Source organism: Mustela erminea, chromosome 5 (genome assembly GCF_009829155.1).
Source record: "Mustela erminea isolate mMusErm1 chromosome 5, mMusErm1.Pri, whole genome shotgun sequence".
Classification (NCBI taxonomy): Eukaryota; Metazoa; Chordata; class Mammalia; order Carnivora; family Mustelidae; genus Mustela; species Mustela erminea.
The window spans coordinates 144,835,546-144,849,833 of record NC_045618.1 but is presented as its reverse complement, the minus strand read 5'-3'; positions in this window follow the sequence as shown (position 1 = coordinate 144,849,833).

Sequence of the window (14,288 nt, the reverse complement as noted above, 5' to 3'; positions counted from 1 at the left end):
ATTGTTTTATAACTTTAAGAATCTGTCTTTGGTAGGAGTCTTGTGTGCCTGTGTCCACAAGTTAATGATTCTGCTTCACCCGCTACAACAAATCTTTCACATTTAGCAATCTAGCCTCACCACTTAAACATCTTCTAAAAGAAATAGCAAGAAAAACAAATCAAAGAAACAAGAACGCTCAAAACTGTGCCAGTGACCTGAAAAAGTTCATTTTGTTACAGGAACGTTAGGTATAAAGTGATGGTTACGCATGGCTCTGGGAATTCTATTGACATCATATATGATGTGTGAACAGAAGTGTGGATTTTTTGCAACGTAACAAGTATTTGTATTTTAGAACCTGACAGTCCCTGTAGCCAGTTCACCAGGGGAGAGGGCCAGCCTGGGTGTCCCCTATCTTTTCTTTCTTCCTTTCTCCCTGGGGCTTTGGGGCGGGGGTTGTTGGGCACTTACGTTTGAGCCCTTGAAGTCCGGCTAACCCACTCTGTCTTCTGACTCTCTCTGTTCTGGGGTCACTCCTCCTGGCAGTGTTTCCTCACACCCCTTTCCAGAACTATCTCTAAGGGGACATTTCAAACACAGGGAGGTAGGGAGGGGGCCTGTGGAGGTGTGTGCGTTGAGGGAAAAGACCCTGCTGGCCTCAGCTCTCTTTGTCCGAAGCTGCCCCTTCCTCTGCTGGAACAGAGGCAAAAACCCCAACACTGCTCCTGGGCTGGGCGTTGAGCCGCGCAGGGAGAACGCATGCAGGGAGCAAATGGCGTCCTGTTTCCAGGCATGAAGCTGGGCCCCAAGGACGGCCAGTTGAGTGACCCCCTGCCCGGCCCATGTTCCTGACACCACCTGCCTGCTCTGAGGCCTCCTGGGAGGTCTTGTGTCCCTGGATTCCTGTGCCTCTGGATAATAGGTTCAATCCAGGAAAAAACGTGAGCAGAGCAGACATTTCTTCTTTTAGATTCCTAGGGCCGCCTCAGATCCTTCCAGTCAGACCCACGTTTCGGCTCAGGGCCCAGGGTGTTCTGCATGACAAATGATCAGGCCCACGTGATCAGCTCCTGTGACCTGAGGAATAGGTCTGAAGTAGTTTCTGGGTGTGTATGCGCACGCGTACACACACACAGGTAAAATTTAAGACCTACACACTAGATTTTCTTTCTCCTCCTACCTTTCTTACTTCTAACCTAAGTCTGTGGCACGCAAGCTGCCTGTGGTCCCTCTGGAGTCAAGAGTGGCCCAGATAACCCAAGTGGCTTGACAAGGAGCAAATGTTCCTGGGGAGGGAGGCCCTGGGCCCTGGGTGGCCGCTGTGCGAGCTCGCAGGTGGTCTTACTGCCACAAGCCATTCACAGTTGGACCCTGGAGCCCGGGCCCTGTGCTTGCTCAGCGTCCCAGGAAAGGGGAAACTGTTTTCCCAAATGGTTGTAACAGTCTCATACGCACACACTCTGGATGCTCCGAATGGTCCGCGGCCAAGTCCGTGCAGACGCTTGTCTTCCCTGTGTTGCGGTTTCCACCGTGGCACTCAGAGAGCTGGTGACACTGCGAGCTCTGTCGGGGCTTTTATGGCACGAGATTCCCTCTTCAGTGCGATGCCTGTTCTTTTTGTCAGCTTTTAAAATTGTGGGATCTGTCCTCTGCTTCCCAGTTCTCCGAGGTTTTTCTCCGTCGCTGTGTTGGACAGCCTCTGCGACGGGTCCCGGGAACCCCCTTCTGGTCCTCCTGCCCTGCGGGGCTTCCTCCCCCAGAGGGTGGGCAGGACCCAGGGGCTGTATTCTAGGGAATATAACAGGACCATAGCCATGGGCTGTCACTTCTGAGATTAAATCACGAACCACTGCCCCCTCCCCGCCCCAGTCTTGATCAGCCTTTCTCAGAGCCCACGCTCTGTGGCAGGCCAGCGCCCCGCGGGGACCGGCCTGGTGGAGACAGTCGTGTGGCAGGGAACGGAGGTTCCAGCCAGCACCCAGCGGGGGCCTGAGACCGGCCAACAGCTCCCGCTGGAGCTCGGGAGGAGGCTCCTTTCCCAGCTGAGCCTTGCGATGAAGGCAGCCCCCAGCCCACCCCTCTCTGCAGCCCCTGAGCAGAGGCCCCTGAGCAGAGGCCCCAGCTGCCCCCCCCCCGAGTTGCCTGAAGGACCCTCAGACGTTTATTGTGTTACCCCCGTAAGCTTCCAGGCGAGTTGTTCTGCGGCAACAGACACTACTATCAGCTCCGGGTACGTGAGCAGGGACCCAGCCAGCAAATGCCCAGACAGGCCAGGGCAGCTTGGGACCGGACAGCAGGCAGAGCCAGGTGGCATTGGGGGGAGTGTCAGCGGAGCACGAACGCACCCTGGACAGGCCATCGGTGGGCGGCGGGGCTCGCAGGACCCCCCAGGGAGGGTGCCCAGAGAAGGAGAACAGCAGAACCGTGGCCGCCTTGTTGCCCGCAGCAGCGTGGGGAGCAAATGGTGCGCCCACTGACACCCACGGGACCGCCAGGTGGTTTGCAGGCTGCTGCCCGCCTCTTCCTGAGCCTGGGGCACAGCGGGAAAAGAGAAGCCGATTGAGAGATCTGGGAAACTAGAAGGAATCAGTACTTGGTCTTTTGAGAATTCACAGTTTCTCCAAATGGCAGAAGATGCTGAAACTAAGAAATGACTTCCCAGGGAATGTCAGATCTGGGAGAAGTCGGCAAGTGAAGCCAAGTGTGACCGTCGAGGCCTCAGAAAGAGCAAAGGTGATCACTCGGAGGGCCATTCAGTCGCGTGATGGGCCCGTGACACAGAGTCATCCTCTGCCCCAGAGACAGGGCCTCTTGGAAATCCCCACAGCACCCCTCAGCCGTCCCAGGAGCCCAGGCTAGAGCAGGGCTCATCGCAAAGACCTTCGTGGGCAGGGCTTTCACCAACAGAGGGAACCCAATTCTCAAACAGATTCGTGGGTGTATCTTTTCTCTTATGGACATAACCCCAAATCACAGATCCACCAAGGTTTTGGGAAAAAATGTTATCAACCAAAACAGCCCCCACTTGGACTAAGAAAAGGACAGAGGCTTTCAAAGGGAAAAGAGATGCTGGTTTCCCCAACCTCCCACCCTGAACAATTCTACTGGAAGGAAGCAGGCTGAGAAGACTGCTCTGCTGCAAACATGTGCTTTCATTTAAAAAAATGGGGTGGGGGGGTTGCCTGGGTGATGCAGTCAGTTAAGCATCCGACTCTTGGTTTCAGCTCAGGTCATGATCTCAGGGGCCTGGGAACAAGCCCAGCACTGGGCTCTGTGCTCAGCGCAAAGTCTGCCTGAGTTTCTCTCCCACTCTCCTCTGCCCCTCCTGCTCATTCTCGCTAAAATCAATAAATCTTTTTAAAAAAAGAGGGGGGGTGGATGGCTCAGAGGGCAAAAGAAAGAGGTCAGACGACAGAGCCCAAAGCGATGGAGGATTATTTCCAGGGCTTAAGACCTAAGCAAAGGATTTCTTGGCCAGGTTTCGGAATTGCTATGGACCAGTGACTCCTCTGTGTCTCCCACTGCCCCCCTTTCTGACCAGGAGTGTCCAGACATGTTACCCTGTGTCAGTCCCACCACCGGACATAATGGGGCACATGGCAGTGGGGAGGGAGCTAACTGGACCTGAAGACCCAGAGAAACTGTATTTGAGGGACCACACTAGAGGACCCTGATCTTCGTCTGGACGAGGATGACAAAATGGTGAACTTCGAGATGATGAGACACGGGAGACTACATTCCTCCGTTGTGTGTGTGTGTCCACAGTCCGTCATGGCGGTGAGAGGGAGTCCCAGCTCCGTCTCCCTCCGTCATGTTGCCGTCTCGCTAATTCCTGCCCCATAACAGGCAAGCGGGACAATATCCACGGCTGTGACAGTCACTGTCTGTCACTGGTCATGAGGCCATTGTTGATTTTTAAATTGTGATAAAATACACATAACACAAAGTTTACCATCTTAACTCTTTTTCAGGGTACTGTTCAGCGGTGTTTACGTACTAACATTATTGTATCACCCGCCCCGGAACTTTTTCTTGTCTTTTTTTTTTTTCTTTTGTAGGATTTTTATTTATTTATTTGAGAAACAGTAGCAGAGGGAGAGAGAGAAGCAGGCTCCCAAGGAGCCCAGTATGGGGCTCGATCCCAGGACTCTGAAGCTGAAGGCAGACGCTTAACTGACTGAGCCACACAGTGCCCCCGCCCCCGAACTTTTTCATTTGCAAAGCTGAAACTCCATATGCATTAAACAATAACCGCCCCCAGCCCTGGCACCCACCATTCCCCTTTCTGTCTCTCTGAACCCGACTACTCAAGAACCTCACGCAAGTGGACTCATACCGTGTTTGTCTTTCTGTGACCGCCCTCAAGTTCCATCCACGTTGGAGCATGTGACCAAATTTCCCTTCTTTTTAAGGATGAATATGTTCCACTCTATGGATACACCACGTTAGGCTCCTCCACTGGCCTCTCAATGGGAGCTGGCTTCCTTCCACTTTCTGGCTACGGTGAGTAATGGTGCTCGGACATGGGTATGCGGCCGTCTCTGCAACACCCTGCTTTGGACAGACACCCAGAACTGGAGCTGCTGGACCATATGCTAATTCTATTTTTAACTTTTTAAGAATCACCCTACAGTTTTCTGCAGTAGCACATTTCCACCAACACCGGCCGAGCACAAGCACTCTGATTTTTCCACATCCCCGCCACTGCTGTAACCGTCTGTCTGTCTGTTTTTTCATAATAGCCATTCCAGTAGGTGAGAGGACGTCCCCTTGTGCTGCTTGTTTCCGTAATGACGAATGGCATTGAGCCTCTTCTCACACGCTCATTGGCTGTTGGTATCTCTTCTCTGGGGAAATGCCTCTCCAAACTCGATGTCCATTTTAAAACCAGGTGGGTTTTTTTGTTGCCAAGTTTTAGACGTCCTCTGTATATTCTGGATATTAGCCTCTTAGCAGATCTGTGATTTGCAAATATTGTTTCCCATTCTGTAGGCTTCCCTTTGCTAGATACACATTTGATACACAATGACATACAAAACATTTTTTTTTAAATTTTTTTTTGTTAAGATTTTATTTTATTTATTTGACAGAGAGAAATTACAAGTACACTGAGAGGCAGGCAGAGAGAGAAAGAAGGAAGCAGGCTCCCTGCTGAGCAGAGAGCCCGATGCGGGACTCGATCCCAGGACCCCGAGATCATGACCTGAGCCGAAGGCAGCGGCTTAACCCACTGAGCCACCCAGGCGCCCCGACATACAAAACATTTTTATCATGTGCTTGGACACGCACACAAAATCTTAACACTTTCATGAAGTCCAGTTATCCAGTTTTTCTTCTGTTGCCTGTACCTTTGGCATCATATTGAAGTCCTTGCCAAATCTGAAGTTGTAAATGTTTTGACAAATACGTAGGTTGGGTCTGTTCTATCCCAGGGACTGTGTCTGTCTTTAGGCCACTCCCCCTCTATTTTGTAATAGTTTTGAAACCAGGAAGTGTGTCTTCCAGCTTTGGTGGTTCTTTTTTTTTTTAAGACTGCCTTTTGCTATTCGGGATCCCTTGAGATGTCATACGTATTTTAGGATCAGTTTTTCTACTTCGGCAAAAAAAAAAAAAAAGACAAAAAATGACCAAAAAGTGATTTTGGTAGGAATTGTTCTGAATTTATAGAAAGCTCCGGGTAGTACTGACATCTTTCCGATCTCTGACCTGCCCATCCACGGACGTGTTCTCACCGCACAGTCTTCCACCTCTTTGGTTCGGGTTAATCCCAGTGTATTCTTCTTTTTGATGCTATTGTAAATGGGATTATTTTCTTAATTTCCTTTTTGGATTGTTCATTGTTAGTGTATAGAAATGTAATTGATTTTTTTTGCATTGATTTTGTATCTTGCAACATTATGAATTTATTACTACTAACAGTTTTTTTTTAATGAAAGATTTAAGGGGGTGCCTGAGTGGTTCAGCCATCAAACATCTGTGACTTCAGCTCAGGTCATGATCCCAGGGTCCTGGGATCGAGCCCCACATCGGGCTCGCTGCTCGGCGGGGAGCCTGCTTCTCCCTCTCCCACTGCCCCTGCTTGTGTTCCCTCTCTCACTCTCTATCAAATAAATTAATGAAATCTTTAAAAGCATGAAATATTTATGGTTTTCTGCATTTAAGATCATATCATCTGAGAACAAAGATAATTTTATTTCTTCTTTTTCAATTAGGAGGTCGTAATAGTTATTATTTTTTGCTTGCCTAATTGCTCTGGCTAGGACCTCCTTTACTATCATGAACAGAAGTGGTGAAAGCTTGTTTCCTTACCTTCCTCCAGATCTTAGAGGAAAAGCTTCCTTTCATCATCGCATATGATGTTCACTGCGGTCTCCCCCATATCCCTTCTGTTATGTTTAGTTTCCTTCTATTCGTAGTTCGTGGAGTGTTTTTATCATGGAAGGAAAATTGAAATTTGTCCAGTAATTATTTTTGTGTCAAGTGAGGTGGTCATGCAGGTTTTCCCCCTTCATCGTGTCAGTGTACTTTGTTACATCAATGGATTTCTTTTTTTAAAAAATGGATTTTATTTATTTATTTGATGGAGAAAGACACACAGAGGGAGAGAGGAATGGAAGTACCAAGAGGTGCCACCAAGATCCCACTTAGTTCCCAGGAATAATACTGAGAGAAGCTGGTCCCTCTCTCACCCCTTGATTCCCCGGCTCCTGTACCTGGGCTTTGGGAAAAACAGCACCATATATACGAGTGACTGTGTTATGACTGTCATTTAGATAATGTCACGGCCTGTGAGAGGCAGCGCCTTCCTCTCAGAGTGTCATCTCCCAGCTGGCGCTCACCTGAGTCCTCACCAGACCATCAGGCTTTTTCTCGGTCGCGTGTTCTGGAGGAGTCCATGTGTGTCGCTCATTGCTTTGCTTCTTTTGCTATAAAATTAATCTCTTTATCTGAGAGATGTTCTGTGGGATACCAGAAAGGGCCACAAGGCATACTGTAAGTCTGCGGGCGGTAGAGTGGACAGAAGCATTACAAGCAGGGAAAGCGAGTTTGTGTCCAGACTGAAGGTCTGTGCCAGTGAGAACCGATGGCTGTTCCTTCCACGACGGAAGAGATGGAACGTAATCCGTCTTCCACCAAGCGACTAGCTGCTCCCCCAGGAAATGACACTGTGTCAGGGGCTCCACATTCGTCTCTGCTCTTGGTGGGTTAGATTCCCAGTGGTGATGACGTCCAGGTCAGACCTGGTGAGGCCAAGTCTAGGACACTGAGCCCACGCATAGCCTCCAGCCCTGCCTCCTTGGCTGCTCTGTACATGAGCCATTGAACAAGCATCTGGATGGCTGGCTGCTGTCCCAGAATGGACTGTCCCATCTAGCTGGTTCCCGAGAGCCTCCTCGGCAGCAGATGCCTTTGGACAAGCATTCCCACGTGACGAAGGATCTTCCCAGTCCATGTCTACCCAGAGAGGTCCCTCCTCCTGTGCCCACCCAGATCATATCGTCACCAACCTTGCAATGTGGTTTTTTCCTAAGGCTCTGGTGGTCCAGCCAAGCCATTAGCAACCACCCATGAATCTACACAGAGTCATACTTCTGGCCAGGCAAGGTGGACAATGGCCAAACGCAGTGCTTGAAGTCATGACCACTGAGAGGATTTTCCTTCGCCTCCGTCCTTTCGGGCCACCACATGAATGCTTGAGCCATCCAGTCCTGGACCATCTGTACGCCAGGATCAAGGTTTTTCCTTCTCAATCAGCTGGTCATAAAGACCTCGCTGGGAGGTCATAGGCTCGGATTGTGGGCGAGGACACAATGCAGCTGGAGAAGGTGAGAGACCAGCCCCTCAGCACCATATGGGCGGACTCTGTAGACAACTGGCACCAAAGATCTCGTCGTGGTCGCTCAGGGACCCCAGCCTCCCAGTCTGCGTATATGCCTACTCGCTGTCCCAGCCATGTGGGAGCTGGAGCTGCGCCTCACAGCGAGATTGTGGCATTCTCCTGCTGCACAAAAACAGTTTCAGAGGACCCCAACGTCAGCGAGACAAGGCTGCTCTGTGACTGGGATGGATCAAGACACATGGAGGGTGCCTGGCGGCTCAGTGGGTTAAGCCTTCTGCTCAGGTCATGATCTCAGTCAGGGTCCTGGGATCAAGCCCCGCATTGGGCTCTCTGCTCAGCAGGGAGCCTGCTTCCTCCTCTCTCTCTGCCTGCCTCTCTGCCTGCTTGTCAAATAAATAATGTCAAATAAATAAATAAGATCTTAAAAAAAAAAAAAAAGACACACGGAGCCCTTGGGAATCATGTCTGAATACAGACAGAAATAGGAATAATTCCAAAACCACAGAGATGACCAAACACGCCCCCTCTCGTGGTTTCCATGAGTGACCACTGCTTTTCACCAGTTACAGCTGACCTTTGTCCAGTGTGAGGTTTCGGGGTGCGGACACCTAGCCGCACAGTTGGAAATCCACGTAGGACTTATGACTCCCCCAGTGCTGATAGCTTCCAGTTGCGGGGAAGTCTCACCGAGGACAGAAACAATGCTTACCTGCTGTGCTACATATAGCGTTAGCTGTATTCTCACTATGAAATAAGCCAGAGAAAAGAGGATGTTAGTAAGAAAACCGTAAAGAAGAGAAAATACAATGCACAGCACTGGACTGTATCTATCGAAACTACCTACGTCTAAGTGGTCCTACACAGTTCAAACCCAGGTTGTTCAAGGGTCAACCGTGCAGCCTCCCCTCCTTCTAGATAAGATGTACTACAACGGTAGTCTGTCCTGAAATGTCCCTCACTTCCTGACAGCATCCATTCCAGAGCGAAACCCTACTTTCTTGAACTGGCACTAAAATCACCTCCTACAAGCCCGAATCCAAGTGCTTTCTAGTACCTTCTTGCTGAGACACGCCAGGGACCCCCAGGGTGTGAGCTCCCCTCACCGGCTCAACAACAGCTCTGTTCCTGTGGGCTTTAGCTGGAGGACACTGGTGCTGCCCACGGCTCATCTATGGAAGGCCACGTCACTTCGGACAGCAAATCGCGTGGCGGGCAGGGGGCAGGCGACAGAGCCACTATGGGTAATCTAGCAGGGCTTGACTTCATAGACAAAATCAGGTGCTTATCAAACTTCTGCAAGAGTTAGAGGAGGAGGCTCTCGGTGGCCTGGGGGTAGGGAAGGGTCCGGCCGGTGCATCTGACCCTGGAGTCAGGAGCTGATGGAACCACCAGAGTGGCCAGCCCAGGCTCCGGGCCACACACAGAGCCACTGCTGCTGCTAATGTCCCCGCTGGTCCCTGCCGGTGCCCGCTATCCCAGCCGCCCAGCATCTAGGTAGCTGGGAGGAGGCACTGAAACCTGCTCAGAAAGCGCCCCCCCCACCATGACCTTGCCCATCTGCCGCAAAGAGCAGGGGCCAGGGGTTCGTCCCCACCCCGTTCCCACCCCCAGCTCTGCGGGGAGGGCGCACAGTTGGCAGAACCACACTCCCATCTGGACCCGACACGCAGAGAATAGGGCGCTGTTAGCAACCCCAAAAGTGGCCCTGAGCAGCTGCCTACGCCCTTCCAGAATGTTTTCGTTCCTCCTTTTTCCTTTTTTTTTTTTTTTTTTTAAATGAAACAAATATTTAAATTGAACCCTACTGGGGTCAACTTCTGCCTGGCAGCCACGTGACCCTTGCTAGCTCAGCTCGCTCCTTCCCTTGACTTGGGGAGGGGCGAGCGCTTGGGGGGCTCCTTTCCCTGTGGTTTCCTCTTTCGGAAGGAGAGGAAAGGAGAGGCTATCAGCATCCCCAGCCAGGGTGCACCAGGATGGGCTGCCCTGATGTGAGTCTGGCAGGGTGCGGGTCTCTCAGGGGTCCACAGGAGGTGGGGGGAGTCCCCTGAACGAGTCTGTCCGGTCTCCTCCTCCAGAAGCTCCCCTGGGGCCAAGTCCGGAACCTCAGGCACCAGCCCTGTCATCAGTTGTGACAGAAATTGGCTCTTGCGGTCTGCTGGAGAGGACAAGCCCGTCGGGGAGTGGGGCCCGAGGTGAGTGGTGTGGGGGCCACGAGGTGGCTGTCGGTGAAACAAGAGGAGATATTCAGTCCACAAGGAACAGAGGTCCCTGAGCTGTCTGAGGGCATCTGAAGGAGGGAGGGAGACAAGTATTCCCTTCGGAGAGCCGTCCTGTAGGGAGTGAACCCTATGGCCCCTGACCTGGGCCTCCACGACTGGCCTTGGGTGCCTTCGTAGAACCTCAGCTCAGGAGGTCAACAGCTTCTGGAAAGAGACCACTGAGCCTGGCTTCCCAAACACCTGTCACACTGGCCTCTCGTAAAGTCCATCTTGGCTGCGAGTGAGGCCCAGCCCCATTCCAGAAGGACCTTGTGCTGCTGGAAAGGTGTATCCTGCAGCCCTGGCCAGGACAAAGGACTTATTTGGAAACAACGAGCATTTTCCTGGATCTCAGGCGGCTATGTAGAGAGGCCTGGATCGGGGAACACAGGGCCGCTGTGGGCGGGTCACAGCCACTGGGGGGCAGGGCCGCGGCCAGGAGAAGCCCAGGACAGTGGTCCCCTCGTGGTGCTTGTGCTCTGACAGCTTTGGGACAAACCCACCAGAGGCAGGGAGGGAGTCTCCACCAGCTCCCTTAATGGTGGTGGATTTGGGGGCCTCTAGGGTGACTAGGAAGGAGGGGTGACTCTCCATTCCCGCTCTGACACAGAAGGGAGGTCCCTGCTCAGAGTGTAAGGTGACACCAGCAGGGGGAGAGGATGCCTCTGCAGGAGCTTCCAGGGCCCACCCAGCGTGGCAGGAGGAATGCAAGTCTTTCGGTTTCCAAGGCTTCAAAATTAGTCCAACCCCTGGGAGGGAGGAGACAGTGAGGGAAGCCTCAGCCCGGAGCTGGGCCGGGAGTCCTTTGGGTTTACTTTTCTGTGTTAGGAGCAGGAAGGTAAAAGCCATCACCTTACTTAAATGGGATATAAAATATTAACAGACCTTTCCTTGACAAACTTGTTTGTTGTTACAGACAGAAATCTGGGTGTGGGTTCCGCTGAGATTTGTTTTATTTGGAAGCAAGGAGCTCCTACAGCTGGTGTAGGGGAGGAAGTGCACATTGACACAAACTGAAACTTTGTAAAACGAGCTCAATAAAATCCGTCCTTAAGTTACAAAAGGTAAAAGTTTTCAGGAAAGGGTTCCCATATGCTACTATCTAAAAACAAAATATAAGAAAGTTCTTAATGTTTTTATAGTGTATCTTTCTTCTCCAGTGCTGATGCTACTTTTAAAATATTCAAACATGAGGCACCTGGGTGGCTTAGTGGGTTAAAGCCTCTGCCTTGGGCTCAGGTCATGGTCCCAGGGTCCTGGGATCGAGCCCCGCATCAGGCTTTCTGCTCAGCGGGGAGCCTGCTTCCTCCTCTCTCTCTGCCTGCCTCTCTGCCTACTTGTGATCTCTGTCTGTCAAATAAATAAATAAAATCTTTAAAAAATAAACTATTCAAACACGGAGGGTAAGTAGTGTGATCTGATAGTTTCCATTCATTCATCCATCCATCCACATGGGTGTGGAGCCCAACACAGGACTTGAACTCACAACCCTAAGCTCAAGACCTGAGCTGAGATCAAGATTCAGAGGAGCGCCTGGTGACTCAGTGGGTTAAGCAGAGATTCTTGGTTTCAGCTTTGGCCTTGATCTCAGGGCCAGGGATCAAACCCCGTCTGGTGTGGAGCCTGCCTCAGACCCTCTCTCAGGGCCAGGGATCAAACCCCACCTGGTGTGGAGCCTGCCTCAGACCCTTTCTCCCCTCGCTCTCCCACTCTCTCTCTCCCTCTAAAAAATTGTAATGATCATAAGAATTGAGGCAAACAGTGGTAATTTACGTGCAATGGGAATAGGTTCTGGAAGCTCGGTGCCCCCACATCAGGCTGGACACAGTCCCCTAGAGCACAGCGAGACACACGGCTCACACAGGCAACGGCCGACGGGATGACTCGCCCGCTAAAGACGGGCTGTGGCTGGGTCCGCCCTGTTCAATCGTCCGTAGATCCTCCTCCAGCTTCTCTAACACCCGGGGCAGGAGTGCGTGTGCGTGGAGGACTCCCCCGCCAAGCTCAGACAACCATGACTGTTTCCTTGCGGTGGCCGCTGCTGGCTGCTGGGGGGTAGGACTGCTCACCACGTCCCCCCTCCAGACAAGCCGCCCCATGGACAGTAGCTCCAGCAGCAGACCTGGACCCTCCCCACACGTGTCCCCACTTGGCCATCTCCCTCGACCTCCGCCTCTAAGATAAGACACGGAGAGAGCCGCTGCTTTCCTCCAGGGAGCCTGGCAGGAAGGAGTGTTTCCTGCAACATGACTTCCTGCTGGGTCACCGCCTTCGAGGGGGGTATTTCTGGACAAGGTCAGGGGGAAAAGCTGTCAGCGCTGCCACCCCAAACCCTCATGTATTCAGAACCGCTCAACCAGGGTGAAAACAGCCAGTTTCCCCCTGAGTGTGCGGTGTAGGGGCTCAGCAGGACAGGAAAGACACCAAGTGCTCCGGGGCCTGTGGTGACCGCTTCAGGACACTTCTCTGCTAAACTACTGCAGGAAATGTCTTGTCTGTGGCCCTGGAGGTACCCCCCCAGCACCTGCTCCCCAAGAGGCAGCTGGCCGTGCCAGGGAGCTGGGTGGGCCCTGCTCAGACAGGAGGAGAGCCTGCCTGTGAGAGGGCAGGAGATCCCCCAGGCCCCTGCCACCCCAGGGCCCTTTGCGGGGAGCCAGGCTTCAGGAAAGAGTCCCTGCGGGGTCACAAGCGAAAATGGAGTTCCTAGAGCCTTAGGCACCTGCCAGCCCTCCCTCCGGCAGTTCTGGTGGCTTCGGACTGAGCACTGCAGGGGAGCATTACGGGGGCACTGAGCGCTGGCGGTGGGGAGAGGGCAGGCCGACCAGGACCTGGCCGTGAGCACCAGGAGACGCCCGCAGTCCCCAGCGCTCCTTCCTTTACCCTGCGCTGCGCTCAGCACAGAGGACGCGCTCCGGGACGTTGAGGCTGGAGTGGGGCTGGGCAGGGCGGGCGGGGCCGGAACCCCCCCAGGGACCCCGCCCTCCCCGCCCCACCCTCCGCCGCAGCCGCCCAGAGGCTGCGCTTGTGCCACCAAGCTTCCTGCGCCCCGGATCTGGGCAAGGCTGGGGACGATGGGGGGGGGGGGTGGTCCTGGGTGCCCGGGCGGGGAGGCACAGCCGAGAACGGAGGCGGCCCCGGGTCTTCCCCTCCGCGCAGCCGTCCCTGGCCCGGTGGCTCGTGTCCCCGCCCGCACTCCGGAAGGCAGGAACCGCCACGTCCCCCGAGTGTCCCGCCTGCTCCCAGCGCAGCGGCCGGAGATGGCGCGGGAGACCGGGCGCTGCGCGCGTCCCTGATCCCCGCGGCCCCAGGTGCTCTCTGCCCCGACACGCGCGCCCCTCGCGGGCTCCAGAGCTGGGCCTGGAGATCGCGTCCAGACCCTCAGCGGGGGTTGGGAGGGGGAGGGACAGGGGGCGCGCCGCTGGCGGGAGGAGGGCAGGCTGCGGCGCGGCGGTGTCCCCGTGTCCCCGCTGCAGCGCCCTGGGACCGACCTCCAGGGCCTCGGGGCAGAGTGCTGCCAGGCTTGGCCTCCGATCGGGGACAGCCAGCAGGGCACTGGGCCGGGGTTCCGCGGGTTCTCAGTCTGCGCTTTCGCACTGGCCCAAGCTGCCGGCAATGCTCCGTGGAAGACAATTTCTACACCTGGTTTTCTTTTTAGAATTTTTAAAAAAATATTTTATTTATTTATTTGACAGACAGAGATCACAAGTAGGCAGAGAGGCAGGCAGAGAGAGAGGAGGAAGCAGGTTCCCCGCTGAGCAGAGATCCCCATGCGGGGCTCGATCCCAGAACCCTGGGATCATGACCTGAGCCAAAGGCAGAGGCTTCAACCCACTGAGCCACCCAGGCGCCCCTACACCTGGTTTTCTTGTCCGTTTCCATGCTCGCATCCGTCCAACACTCATGCAGCTCGCCTGCATCTCCCAAGCGCCTTCAGGAAGAGACTGAAGGCAGAACACACGGGGATAGGAAAAGAGAGTATGTGGGAATCCTCTGGGGGTCCACGGGGCCCAACATTCCAAAGCTGCTTCTGCAGGGCCGGTGCTCAAGGACCAAGGCCAAGGTCTCCCACAGTCCCCTAGAAGGGGGGGTCTCACTGCTGGCTCAAGTGCAAGGCAGGGGAGAGGGGGTCATGATTTGTGACGCTGCTGCTTTGGGATCCCAGATCGCAGAGCCTTTGACTGAGCAGCCGAGCTGTTGGGCACTGGAGT